This window comes from Lathyrus oleraceus, chromosome 1 (assembly GCF_024323335.1).
Source record: "Lathyrus oleraceus cultivar Zhongwan6 chromosome 1, CAAS_Psat_ZW6_1.0, whole genome shotgun sequence".
Taxonomy (NCBI): Eukaryota; Viridiplantae; Streptophyta; class Magnoliopsida; order Fabales; family Fabaceae; genus Lathyrus; species Lathyrus oleraceus.
The window spans coordinates 29,755,709-29,770,670 of NC_066579.1; positions in this window are offsets into that span (position 1 = coordinate 29,755,709).

The window sequence follows — 14,962 nt, forward strand, 5'->3', positions numbered from 1 at the left end:
AAGACTCTGATGATGAAGAAGAGTTGTCCCTACTAACCAGAAGAGTCAAGCAACTCTGGAAAAAGAGGAACAACAACTTCAGAAGATCAAGACCCAGAGGGGATCGATCAGAGTCAACTTCAAAAGGTAAAGCTAACAAAGATATTACCTGTTATGAATGTAAAGAAACAGGTCATTATAGAAATGAATGCCCCAAGTTGAAGAAAGACAACCCTAGAAAAGAAAGCTTCAAGAAAAACACCTTCAGAACAAAGAAAGGACTGATGGCTACCTGGGATGACAGTGAATCTGGATCATCAGAATCTGACTCTGATGAACAAGCCAACGTAGCACTCATGGCTACCACATCCAACTGTTCAGACGAAGAATCTGAAGAGGTATTTTCTGAACTTTCTAGATCTGACTTAGAATCATGTTTGTCAGAAACTCTTACCTCTTACCAGAAATTAAAACAAAAGTTTAAAAATATTAAAGGCTGTCTTAAAGAAAAATTTGAAGAGTGTAGTGAACTTGAGATAACAATTCTATCACAAGAAGATACAATCAAATCTTTAATGTTAGAAAGAGATGAAGCAAAAACAAAAAGCTCAGAATTAGAAGAAGCGTTGTCTCAAGCACCACAAACTTCAAATAAAATTATTTATAAATATGAAGAAGCCTTTCAAGAATTTCTGAAGAATGGGATAGATAGGAGTATTATGGCATCCATGATTTATGGAGTAAGTCAGAACAATAAAAGGGGAATCGGGTATGATCCTAAGGAAGATAAAACTTCTACAAGTGATCAAATTAAATCTCCTTTTTCATATCACTACACACACACACAAGAACACAAATTTAAAAATGCTAGAAGACCCAAAGTTATAAGAAACTCTGGGAAAACTAATCTAAAAGGACCCAAGAGATTCTGGGTACCGAAAGATAAGATTATCTATGTTGCAGATATCCTATGCAGCAAAGTTCAGACACCAGTCATGGTACCTGGACTCTGGATGCTCGCGACACATGACGGGAAGAAAGTCTATGTTCCAAAGTCTGGAACTTAAAGACGCTGGATTTGTAGGCTTCGGAGGAGATCAGAAAGGAAGGATCAGAGGCTCCGGAACTATTGGTAATGGTACTCTTCCCTCTATATCTGATGTTCTTTATGTAGAAGGATTAATGCATAACTTGTTATCCATAAGTCAATTAAGTGATAACGGTTATGATGTAATCTTCAATCAAAAAACATGTAAAGCCATTAATCAGAACGATGGCTCTGTCCTTTTCACAGGCAAGAGGAAAAACAACATTTACAAAATAAATCTTTCTGATTTAAAAGATCAAAATGTTAAATGTCTAATGTCAGTTCACGAAGAGCAATGGGTATGGCATAGACGCTTAGGCCACATTAGCATGAGGAAACTTTCTCAGCTAACTAAACTCGAGTTAGTCAGAGGCCTACCTAAACTGAAGTTTTCTTCAGATGCTCTGTGTGAAGCTTGTCAGAAAGGAAAATTTTCAAAAACATCTTTTAAAAAGAAAAATGTTGTTTCTACCTCTAAGCCTCTGGAACTTCTTCACATTGACTTATTTGGTCCTGTGAAAACAGCATCAGTTAATGGAAAGAAGTATGGACTAGTCATTGTTGATGATTACAGTCGCTGGACATGGGTAAAATTCCTAAAGCACAAGAGTGAGTCTCACTCTGTATTCACCAGTTTCTGTTCCAAAGTGCAAAAAGAATTTGACTCCAAAATTGTTAGAGTCAGAAGTGATCATGGTGGAGAATTTGAAAATAAAGATTTTGAAGAATTATTTGATTCTAATGGAATATCCCATGATTTCTCCTGCCCTAGAACTCCACAACAAAATGGAGTTGTAGAGAGGAAGAATAGGACACTCCAAGAAATGGCCAGAACCATGATCAATGAAACTAATGTAGCAAAGCACTTTTGGGCAGAAGCTGTAAATACAGCGTGTTACATTCAGAATAGAATCTCTATAAGACCTATTCTAGAAAAGACTCCCTATGAACTGTGTAAAGGAAGAAAACCCAACATCTCATATTTTCATCCTTTTGGATGCTCTTGTTTTATATTAAATACTAAAGAACATCTGAACAAGTTTGATTCCAAAGCACAGAAAGGTATTATGTTAGGATACTCAGAACGCTCTAAAGGCTATAGAGTATACAACACAGAAACCAAAATTGTGGAGGAATCAATTCATGTCAGATTTGATGATAAGCTTGACCCTGAAAAGTCAAAGCTAGTTGAAAAGTTTGCAGATTTGGAAATCACTCTTGTAGAATCTGAGAAAACTCCAGAAGCAACTGTCACTCAAGACTCTGAAGAAATTAAATCTCCAGAAATTCCAAGGAAAGTTAAAAATCGTATTAACGTATCTGAAGATTTGATTTTGGGAAACAAAGATGAACCTGTTAGAACCAGATCTACCTTCAGAACTTCTGAAGATATTCCTCTGGGACTAGTGTCTCTGATTGAGCCTACGTTCTGTGATGAAGCTCTTCAAGATAACGATTGGGTGGCAGCTATGCAAGAAGAATTAGATCAATTCTCAAAGAATGATGTCTGGGATCTCGTTCCTAAACCCAGAGGCACTCATGTCATTGGAACCAGATGGGTTTTCAGAAACAAGCTGAACGAGAAAGGAGAAGTTGTCAGAAACAAAGCACGACTGGTAGCTCAAGGTTATAGTCAACAAGAAGGTATTGATTATAATGAAACTTTTGCTCCAGTCGCGAGGTTAGAATCTATTCGTCTTCTTGTATCTTTTGCTATTAATCATTCTATCAAATTATACCAAATGGATGTCAAGAGTGCATTTCTTAATGGTTATATTTCAAAAGAAGTGTTTGTCAATCAACCTCCAGGTTTTGAAAATTCAAACTTTCCAGAACATGTTTTTAAACTTAAGAAATCCTTATATGGACTTAAACAAGCTCCCAGAGCTTGGTATGAACGTTTAAGCAATTTTCTTCTGGAACAAAATTTTATCAGAGGGAAAGTTGATTCTACACTCTTCTGTAAAAACCTTAATAATGATCTCATGATATGCCAGATTTATGTTGATGATATTATTTTTGGTTCTGCTAATATCTCTGTTTGCCAAGAATTTTCTAAGTTAATGCAGGCAGAATTTGAAATGAGTTTAATGCAAGAATTAAAGTTCTTTCTGGGAATTCAAATTAATCAAACTCCAAAAGTCACGTACGTCCATCAAAGTAAATATATTAAAGACGTTCTGAAGAAGTTTGACATGACAGAATGCAATTCTGCAAAAACTCCCATGCACCCAACTTGCATTCTGGAAAAGGAAGAGGTAAGCAACAAGGTTTGTCAGAAGCTCTATCGAGGTATGATAGGCTCTCTTCTCTATCTGACTGCTACTCGTCCTGATATTCTCTTTAGTGTCTGTCTTTGTGCCAGATTCCAATCAGATCCTAGAGAATCTCATTTAACAGCAGTTAAGAGAATCCTTAAGTATCTGAAAGGAACTCCTAACCTGGGCCTGATGTATGAGAAAACATCAGAGTATAGACTCTCGGGTTATTGTGATGCAGATTATGCAGGAGATAGAATAGAACGAAAAAGTACTTCTGGAAATTGCCAGCTTCTGGGAAACAATCTAATCTCCTGGGCTAGCAAAAGACAGTCAACTATTGCTCTATCAACTGCAGAAGCAGAATACATCTCAGCATCACTGTGCACAACTCAGATGCTCTGGATGAAGCATCAGCTAGAAGATCTACAAATCTTTGAGAGTAACATTCCTATCTTTTGTGATAATACTGCTGCTATTTGTTTAAGTAAGAATCCCATTCTACATTCCAGAGCCAAACACATAGAAATAAAACATCATTTTATCAGAGATTATGTTCAGAAAGGGATAGTAACATTGAAGTTCATTGATACAGAACATCAATGGGCGGATATCTTTACTAAGCCTCTAGCTGAAGATAGATTTCTTTTTATCTTAGAACATCTGAACATTAAAAATTGTCCTGAATGAAGTATGGCTCTGAAAATGTAAAATGTGACTCTGATGTAAACAAATGTACTTCTGCCTCTGACTCTGATACTTCTACCAAGTTAAGAAGATATCTGAGTTAGAAATCTTCAGAAACCAATCCTTTGGTATTCCTGAAGATCAGATACATCAACACGAGGAGCTCTAAACGTCTAACCCTAGAACTTCTAGACAGCTGTCAAAAGAAATCAAAGGTCAGAACGTTTGAAATCTCCTAGAGCAGTGTGCGTACTGTTGGGATTAGACATTCATTTATTAGCTGTAATCATTTTTCCCCCCAAACGTGCTATTTTGATTTTTGTGCTAACGCTGGAATGTGTGTCGTTTTGCATGTTTTTACTTAGAGTATATAAACACTTTCTCTCACTTTTCACACTTATCACTCTCACTCACTCTAAAACCCTAAACCCTCTCTCAAAGCATTCTCTGCAAGTTCTTCATCAATCTTCATCTTCTTCTTCATGGATGCTCAACAACAAGAAGTTTTTAACTTCTCTCAACAGATGGAATCAAGTTCTAATCCCCAAACCTCAAACACTCAAACACCAACGGTTACTGGTGTCACCATAACCCCTGTTTACAAAGAACCTCACGTTCTTGACCGTGAACGCCACATTAACCTTTCAACCCCCTTTGAAGGCTTGGATGTGTTGTGCGAATCGTTGGTTGATTTCGACAACCTAAGAAGAAATGGCGTTGATCTAACTGGAGAACTGCGTCAACAAGGGTGGGAGAACTATTTCCAAAGGTTGTATGGTCCAATTTACCCACTTCTGGTCAAGGAGTTCTGGAGACATGCAGATGCAGATGACAACTTCATCGTCTCATTTGTTCTGGGAGTGAAGATAGTTATCACAGAAGGGTCCATTGCCTCTCTGTTGAATATGGAAAGAAGTGGAGGAAAAAGGATCTACAACATTCCTCCTAGGTCAAAAACAGATGTGATAAACCCAACAATCTTCAAACCCAATGTTGAAGGAAACCCCTCTAAGAACAAGGAGCTACACCAGAACCTCAGAGTGTGGCTGAAGATTATTCTGGGAACTATCCACCACCGTCCAGCCTCCAACTCTTCTGATTACATTAATGCAGACCAGAAATGCATTCTGTACTGTATTCAGAAGGGTGTGAAGATCAATCTCCCTGCTCTCCTCTTCAGATATCTGAGAGATTCAGTCAGAGAAACCAGGAATAACATGAAGCCCAGATCTTACATTCCTCTGGGAAGATTGCTATCTGACGTCTTCATTGAGCATGGACTGGTAGATGAGCTGGAAAAGACCAAGTTGATGGATGATCTGGCAATTGATGTGGGGAAGCCTCTGAATGCCAGAAACCTCAAGAGTATGGGGATAATCAAGAAAATTCAAGTCAGGCCAACTCTGGATACAACCTGGGATAGTTTGAAAGATCAGAGGAAGATGCCTCATGGCCTTGCCAGATTCTTCAAGAACGAACCCAGAGACGCTGTTGCTATCTATCTTCAGCGTCTGCTGGATGATGGTATTGACATCTCTGATTTCAGCCTCGATGACTGTCTGGACTCTGAAGAAGATTTAGTCAGATACAAGAGAGGTATTTCTGAGAAGAAGATAACACCTCCAGCAAAGAAGGCCAGACTTGAAGGAGCTTCTGGAAGCGGATCTTCAGCTCCTCTGCAATTTTCTACTGGTAAGTCTGTTCCTCCTGCTACCTCTGAATTCATGATGGCTTCCTCTAATCCTCTCTCTTCACAACCCATTTATACCACCTCTGACATTACACCCTCAATCACCAGAACCTCCCAACCTACACCAGTTCTAAACATAGCAAGAACTTTCATACCTCCCTCTATACCTGCACAAACTCACCAAAGCACCTCATCTTCATCATCCTCAGCACCAGAATCACCCCCATATGTTTCCCTCTCATCTGACCCTGAATTTTCTGATCCTGGTTCCCCAACCATAGCCACACTTTACGCTCATAGACTTGCTTCACAACAAACACAAACCACAGAACCTGAAATAACTTCACCACTACAACAAACAACCACCATCCCCTCTGAAACTCAACCCTCTGAAATTCAACCATCTGATCCCCACACCTCTGATATCACCCCACCAAAAATTCCCGCTGCACCTGAAGCAGAATCTGAACCCTTAGACTTAAACCCTCTTTACGCTTCATCCCAATCTTCTGAACCTCAACCTGAACCAGAAATTGAACCAGAACCTCTCACTTTAAATCTCAGCCCTCCAAACTCTCCACCTCACACCTCTGAACCAGAACCTGAACCTGAGCTTTCTAAACCTACCCTTAAGGAAGCCATCTTTATGATTGCAGAGGCTTCAGCTCGAAAGGTTGATTCTCTGGTCACTAACTCTGAAATCAGTGATGATCCTGAAACTGTAAGGACACACTGGAACAGAGTCATTGGCTGGATGACATCTGAGTCCTTTAGGCTGAAGAGCATATCTGAACAAGTCAGAAATGACTACATCAGAAATGCTGAGGCAAGACTCCAGGAGAGACTTGCCAGAGAGGCTGAAGCCAGAAGACTAGAAGATAAGAGGTTGGCCAAGGAAGCTGAAGAAGAAGCAAAAAGGCTAGAAGAAGAAAGACTTGCTAAGGAAGCTGAACTCCTAAGGCAAAAGGAAGCTGAAGCCAAGGCTCTGGCAGATGCAGAAGCTCAAGCTGCTGCTGAAGCTGAAGCTCAGCAAGCTCTGACTCTGGGGGAGTCATCTTCTGTGATTCCTACGGTTCTTCAGACTCTGAAAGAACTCAAGCAAGATCAGAATGAACTCCGGGCCAGAATGGACAAGCAAGATTCTGTCAACGAAAACATCCAGAACATGCTTGCTATGCTGCTTCAGAGAATGCCTCCGCCTCCGAACCCTTAGGCACTTAGGATTTATTTTGCTTGCCTATTGTTTTTGCTTCTGTCTTCTTTTGACTCTGATGTTTTTCTTGTTCTTTTAAACCTGATGTTTTGTTTGTTGCCTTTGTGCTTCTATCTATGAATTTTAAGTCTTTCTCTTTATCTATTTTTTTTTCTCTTTACTTATTTTTACTATGTCTTTTTGATTCTGACAAAAAGGGGGAGAAAGTAATTATTAGCTCTGATGAAAATAGTGTCTAAAACCATCAAGCATTCTGCAACATTTTTATATAAACAAAATTATTTAACTTGGACTTAAGAAATTGCAGAAAATCTCAGAAACCTCTTTACTTAAGAAACTCTGGTAAGAACTTCAGAACCTCTGAACCCCCTAGTACTATCTCAGGGGGAGCTTCTGTCTATCTGATCTATTTTTATTCATGTTTCATCTGCTAATTAAAGTTGTTTTGTCATCATCAAAAAGGGGGAGATTGTAAGAACAAAAATTGTGATACAACAGATTCCTTGATTTTGATGATAACAAAGGATGAAACCAAAAATGGCACCCTAACGAAAAGTTTCTAAGTGTGCAGGACTCTGATGACATCATCAGATAGAGTACCAGATCAGAAGTATATTATCAAATGATCAGAAGCTCTGAAGAAGGAACAAGTTCAAGAAAGTCAAACTCTGAACTAAACAACAAGTATCAGAAGCATCTTAACAGGAAGTAAGTCCTAGAACCTCTGACTCTGAACAACGCTATCTGAAGAATCTATTTAAATCAACATCAGAAGCAAGATTCCAAGGTTCTCCAGAAACACAAATACTCTGATTATGGATTTGCTAATCATGAAAGAGTAACGTTGAAGACAAGTAAAGATTTTCAAATGGATTTCCTAATTGAGAAAGAGACGTTAATCTCCAATCTCAATAAAGAAAATACTACTTGTGGTAAGTAGTCATTTCAAGAAGAAAAAGTCATCCTGCATTAGCTAATTATGTGATGGCGTAACTTCATCTCAACATCCACCAGTTTCAACTACTACTTCAACTGATCTATATAAAGGATTGCAAATCAACTTTCAGCAACACACGAGAGAACAATCAGTAAGCCAACAAGCCAAAATTATACTGAAACACCAAGTCAAGAAAAAACACTCTTTCTCTCTAAGATATTCACGAAGCTTTTGCTTATAACGTGAAAAACTCTTGTTCTTAACACTGTAATATTTGCTTTCTTAGAAGCACTCTAGATTACAATTTATCTTTCATCTTTTGTTTGTTGATTTCCTCAAGTGACTTAGTGTAGTCTGTAGACTTGAGAGGACTAAGAGATTTTTCTCTTAGGCGTTGTTTGTAATCTTTCAAGATTAGTGGATTAAGTCCTTGTTGAAGGCGAAATCACCTTGGCCGGGTGGACTGGAGTAGCTTTGTGTTATAAGCGAACCAGTATAAAATCCTTGTGTGATTTTCATTTTGAAAAGCGCTTATTTTTCCAAACAATTCAAACCCCCCCTTTCTTGTTTTTCTCACCTTCACAGACTCTGGCCACTATTCCTTGCCTATAAGATACAGATCTTGGCGTCCTTACCCATTGAGTTCAGACTCTGGCCACCTTGATTTTGTCTATACAGTAAAGACTTTGACATATTATGCTGGCCATACAGTTCAGACTTTGGCATTCATTCATCCAAACCATTGAGTTCAGACTCAGGCTACCTCTTTCATTGCCTTACAATTTAGACTTTGACATCATACTTTTTTGCCCTTATGGATTTCAGACTTTGGCATTCAGATTTGTTCCTTGCCTTTGTATTAGTTCAGACTATGGCATTCATATATCTTACCCTGTGGAGTTCAGACTTTGGCTATATCTCGTTTGTCCTTGTGGGTGATTACCATAATTGGTTAATGCCACGTCCTTGCTTTGTTAAGCAACTTGCCTCTGGGAAATCCTACCATCTATCCCCTTTTGCTTTCAACCTTAGTAGACTGAATTACGATTGCTCTGATTTTCTCATTGCATGATGAGAATACGTAGGCACGAGGGTTTGAATCCTCTGTGAGCATACTTATTTATTCTTCTTATTTCCTCCTTAGGGCATCATTCATATCTTTCATGATTCACTATCTACCTTCGATCAAAAACCTTTCACCCAGTGACCTATTATTTCTTTGAAATCAGACACACTTTCTTTGGGATATCCATATACACCCTTTTAGAACGATGTAACGGCAATCCGCGTTTGTACCTAGAGTTGTTTGCCTCGTACCCAGACATTTAATTCCTTCTTTTTTGGCTAAGACGTTGTTCCATTCTATGGTACAAATTCCATTTCTCTTATGGATTCCAATATACCTTGACCTTCAGTTTGAAATTATACCTCCTCGGTAATTTGTTACTAAACCCTTCAATTCTCTGAATTTGGTCATTTACTCTGTTCATCTCCATGATACATTCATATATTACCTTCATTCACTCCATGTGATATACCTGATATTCTTCGAGCCAAATAGACTAACTCTTTGAGCTCCATCTTACGTCACCTTGTGAACCAAGAGTTGTTTGGCTCGTACCCAAACACTTAATTCTCCTTGTTATTGGCTATACCATATAGTGGCAGCCCAGCTAGTCCACATATCGGTCAACGCCAGTTTTACACTTGGGTTCATATTTGCACCCCTCATTGGAGTTCAAATAACATAATCCTTTGGTTTAGACCATACCTTTATCACAATTCTTTTCATATCCCACCACTAGTTCTTTGTACTACGGAGCTTTGAATTCCTTATTGCACTATAAGGATACATAGGCATGAGGGCGTCAATCCTCACCGAGCACTTTATCTATTTCTTTTCTTTTCCCTTTATTCTTTTGTGAGTAATCTTCAAATATCACACCCATTCGAGCAATAACAATAAAAATGGTTCCCATGGAGTGCCATGGATGTAAAAGGTGCTAATACCTTCCCTTTGCATAATCGACTTCCTTACCTAGCATATCGCTTTTCCCCGGGTCTTATCGATGTTTTCCCTTTCCTTCGGGAATAAATAAAGTTCGATGACGACTCTGTTGTATGTTCGAGCGTGCGATAAGTTCGGGTATATTTCCGCTAGCTTCAAGTTCTGATGAAGATCGATTATTGTGCTTTGCAGGATTCTGTGTCAGTGCTTTTGAACTTTGTAGATTGGTGCATTGATGTGCATTAGCCTTCTGTCTTTGTGTGCTGAAATTATGGAGTTTTAGATTATAATTTATGTATTGGTTTTGTTAATTATGAAAGGGATTATGTAATGAATGTTTTGATTTTGTATGGAATGGAATTTGAATGTAAAGTTATTAGATTGAGTGAAAGTTGAATGTTTGAATGAATTGTATTAATGATTATGGATTCTATGTTATGGCAAGTTTATTTATGGGAATGGTTTCAATGTTATTAAAGTTTGAAATGGTTTTGGAAGTTCTCCAATGTTTATGTGTGACATGGTTTTATGCAAAATGATCATGAGGATGATGAATGAAGAAATTGGAGTGAGTTTTTAGTCTTTGGGTGATCGGTTGACTTTGACCATAGTTATATTTTTTATAAAATGATGTAATGTATGAACATTTGTGTATAAAAATGGCTCTTTTATGGAAATCCAAACAAAACTTTCTACCAAATTCAAGTTTGAAATGCTTATGAAATATGTACTATGAAATGGATGCCTTAGTTCTACATGACTTTTGGTTAATTTAAAAGGAGCAAGAATTAATTAAATGAACCATGATCAATGCCTAACCATTGATTATTGTTAAAATGATATGGAAACGGCATGTGAAAAAGACAAGTTAGGGTTAGAAAGACCATAATTGGAAGGTTGACTTTGGTCAACTGGTTGACCAAAGTCAACTTGTGAGGCATGAATCAGGGTTTCACAGGATTGCAAACAAGGCATGAAATACATATTACTGTTTAACCCACAATGAGTCAGGACATATGGATCAGTGCTTCGGCCAATACCAAAAGACTTAAGTCAAAGGCCTAAGAAATGTTTGAATAAGATGAAACGCCAAACATGTATGCATACATATGATGGATGATGCATGATATGGCAGTCAAGCACCATTCCCCAATGAATTAGGGTTTCTATCATGCACAAGGTGAAAAGTCAATCCATAAGATGCATTAAGACCAAATCTCCCCTGATTAGGATTTCATGAGGTATGTCCTTTAATCAAGGCCTCTGAATGGGTCCATATGCTTTACAAGTTTTGATGTCTGAGCTCCACACTAGGGTTTAGATAACCAAGATAAGGCCCAAAGAGTATCCAAAAATTCCCATATCTTGAAGGTCGACCAAACCAGGGTTGTAAACCACTGAGCTTTGAATCTATAGATTAACAAGTGTCAGCATGAATGAATGCATATGAATGAAATATGAATGTGGGTAGATGAATCTCAAGTTAAAGATTGAATGAAAAAATGAAAAGGGGAGGGAAAATTTTGAGGTACCACAACAACCACTTTCAATTAAAATCAGACAATTTCATAAATAAAAACCAAAAAAACTTTTCCCAATTAAATTCAATTAATTCAGATGAAAAATTATTAATTCGGCATATGCCTCTTTCTTCCCCGGGTATTTTGATATAAGTTGTAGAGCTTGGCGTTCGAATACTTGTATCTCTCTTAAAGTTTAACCAAACTTGAGAATTTATTTTCTCAATCAAAATGGATGAAAAATGATGAATTGGGCGTATATCTCTTTCTCCACTGATTATTTGGATACAAGTTGTAGAGCTTGCCTTCGAATGCTCGTCTTTCGGCCAAAAGCACAATAACTAACCATTTTTGTTCATTCTTTTGTGGATGAAAATGATTAATTGGGCGTAGGCCTTTTTTCCCTAAGTATTTGGATACAAGCTGTAGAGCTTGCCTTTCAGATGATTGTCTTCCATTAAGGAATCGTGACTTAGTTTGCCTCACATATCTAACCATAAAATTGGACTAAAAAGGATTAATTGGGTGTAAGTCTCTTTCTTTCCTAAGCATTTGGATACAAGTTATAGAGCTTGCCGTTCGAATACTCATCTTCCACATAAAAAACAATTTTGACTCATCAAACATATCCTTTTCTGCCTTAGCGCGACGTCGGAAACCTTTTCATAAATGAATGATGTTTATGCATTCCAAAGAAATACAAACAAACGTTTCATTCCGCCCATGCGCGACGAACAAGCAACACTTAACTACTCGACTGCGACCTAAACATCGTTCGCTAAAATCAACCAACAAACAAACATATTCTATCTAGAACTACATAGCTTTGAGTTCCCATCACACATGGGGATACGTAGGAGTGAGATTCAATGTTTTGTCAAACACCTTAATAAAAAACTATTTTTTTCACCCTTTTGCAAATACATTTTAATAAATAGAAGAAATAAAAAATATCTTAAGCTAACACTCATAATCGCAAAACTAACTAAATGGTTCTTGTTGAGTACAACAAATGTGAGGGGTGATAATACATTCCCCTCGGATAACCGACTCCCAAATTCGAATTTCATTGTGACGATCATATTTTTGTTCTTTTAGGGTTTTATCGATGTTTGCCCTTCAAAATATAAATTGCGGTGGCGATTCTATTGTTATTTCGAGCGTTTGTTACACCCGGGTAATTTTCGCACCGCGACATTGCAGAAAAACACCAGCAAACAACAACACTTGCATTGTACCTTCTCAAAACAATGTCCAAAATTAGAATAACACAACACCAACTCAAATTTTGGTATCAAGAGAAAAACTCTGCTAACCAAAAACACCGAACATCACTAAAAAGATGAGGGCACCACAGGTAAAGAATATTTTACTCCACCTAACTGAAAAGAAAAACGCCACAGAGCAAGAAGAAACTTCAATGCTCAAAGGAAAGAATTAATCTTAACAACATGCGACAATAAACAAGCTCTGAGACACCCTGCTGCACACAGAAAAACTACAAAGCCCAATACTTAGTACTCATGTACACCCAACTACAAAGAGACAAGAACCGTTGATGAAAAATACATCAAAAGCAGTAGAAGCTGCTAGCTCTAGAAGGTACAACACATAGTTCCCGAGAGCAACGACAGTTGATACAAAAGGCCTCTCCTAAGATAGATTTAAGCATTGCAATTGGTTGTCCATCCAATAAGATTAAGAGAACAAAAAATTCGACGATTTGTACCGAAGCCATCTCCATGACACAATTTTAACATCTTCTGCAACCTTGATTAAATCCACCTCTATATTTTTTGAAGTCTTGAATGTTTCTTGACTTTCACATAATCCACACGTTTGCCATCCAAATACAAGACATTATCTCCACCGACATTTTTGCACAACCAACTAAACACATGAAACTTTGAAAACTTGGACCACCTTCATTTATCACATTTGCTATAATTCGAAGCCAATCAAAAATAAAATACCAAACTTTAGGGAGAACACAACAGCAGAAAAAGAGATGAGATAAATATTCAAATTCTACATGACATAAAGGACACAAGGCTCTTTCTTCATCTAAGACACCCCTTTTGACTAAATTATCTCCAGTAGCTTGTTTACTTTGACACAATGTCCAAACAAAAACCGACACATTCTTAGGAATAATATTACTCCACACTCTTTTACTATATTGGAATTCATCACCCATAAAGTCATACAAGATGAAATTATATGCCCGTTTCACCGAGTATTGATTTGAAGCTCCATCTAACCACCTCCATTCATCTGAATCCAGTTTTCAATTCTATCGGAGAACCAATTTGAGCTCACATTTGAAACACCTCTCTCCACAAAGTTAATATCTCTCCACCAAAAAGAGCTTAATTTAAGATCAACAATCCTAGGATCCAGAAGGCTTTCTTATTTAAGGGGTGGAATTTAAAACCAAAGACTATCATTATCAGTTCTGAGACGCCACAACCATTTCCCCGGTAAAGCCAAATTGAATATTCTCAAGTTCTTAATTTCTAATCCCAAACCTTCAAGCCTCTACAGTTCTTATTCCTACTAACCCAACTATTTTTTTCTTCATAACTCCCACTAGAGAAATTTTATAAATAAAGATTCAAGGCGAGAGATGATACCTGATGCAACTTTAAAGAACAAAAGGTAGTAGACTGGGAATGCCGACAAGACTGATTTGATAAGAATCACCCTTACACCAATTGATAGATTTTTACTAGCCCACTCTCATAGTCTCTTTCAAACCGATTTAATGACTGGTTTTTAAGTAATTGATCTTCTAGGATTAGCCCCAATTGGAAGCCCTAAGTAAACGGAGGGGGATCTTTCACATTGACAATTCAAAGCCTTAGAGGCAACCTCCAACCAATCATGAGAAATATTTATCCCCACTAAAAGACTTTTATGGAAATCAACCTTCAAATTTGAGATCATTTCAAATAACTAAAAAGCCGCCTTAATGGTTCTAACATTATACCAACTTTTAGCTCCAATTATTAGCGTATCGTCTGTGTATTGTAAGTGAGAAATTTGATCACTCTGGTTATCAAACTTGAAGCCTCTAAAATTTTCTAAATCCAACATTTTTTCTACTAGGACATGAAACTGTCTCAACCCCCTCTTCATCACAAATTCGCTAGTGGGACTACCATTAACCAAAACTAACGTTAAAGTCCATATGACTTGTTAGCTGTATAAGAACATCAACTGCAGGATTGCGGATTCGAACTTGCGATATCTTACTTACTCATCTTTAATAAGGTAGACTCCAACCACTAATTAAGAAAAAAACAACAACAATATTTATAACACAAATGTATTTATCCTATGCTAGCAAATACTAAATATTAACCAACCTAATACATTAAACTTGATAATAGGTATAATATTGTAATAACTAGGGGTATTCGCGATGCGGTTTGGATCGGTTTTGAGGTAAAAATTCATTCGATCCAAAGATAAATATAATCCAATTCAGCTCGATTTTGAATGATTGATTAAAAAAATCTGATCCGATTTGATTCAATTTTACGAGTTTAATTTGAATCGATTTTTGGATATTCAAATTACA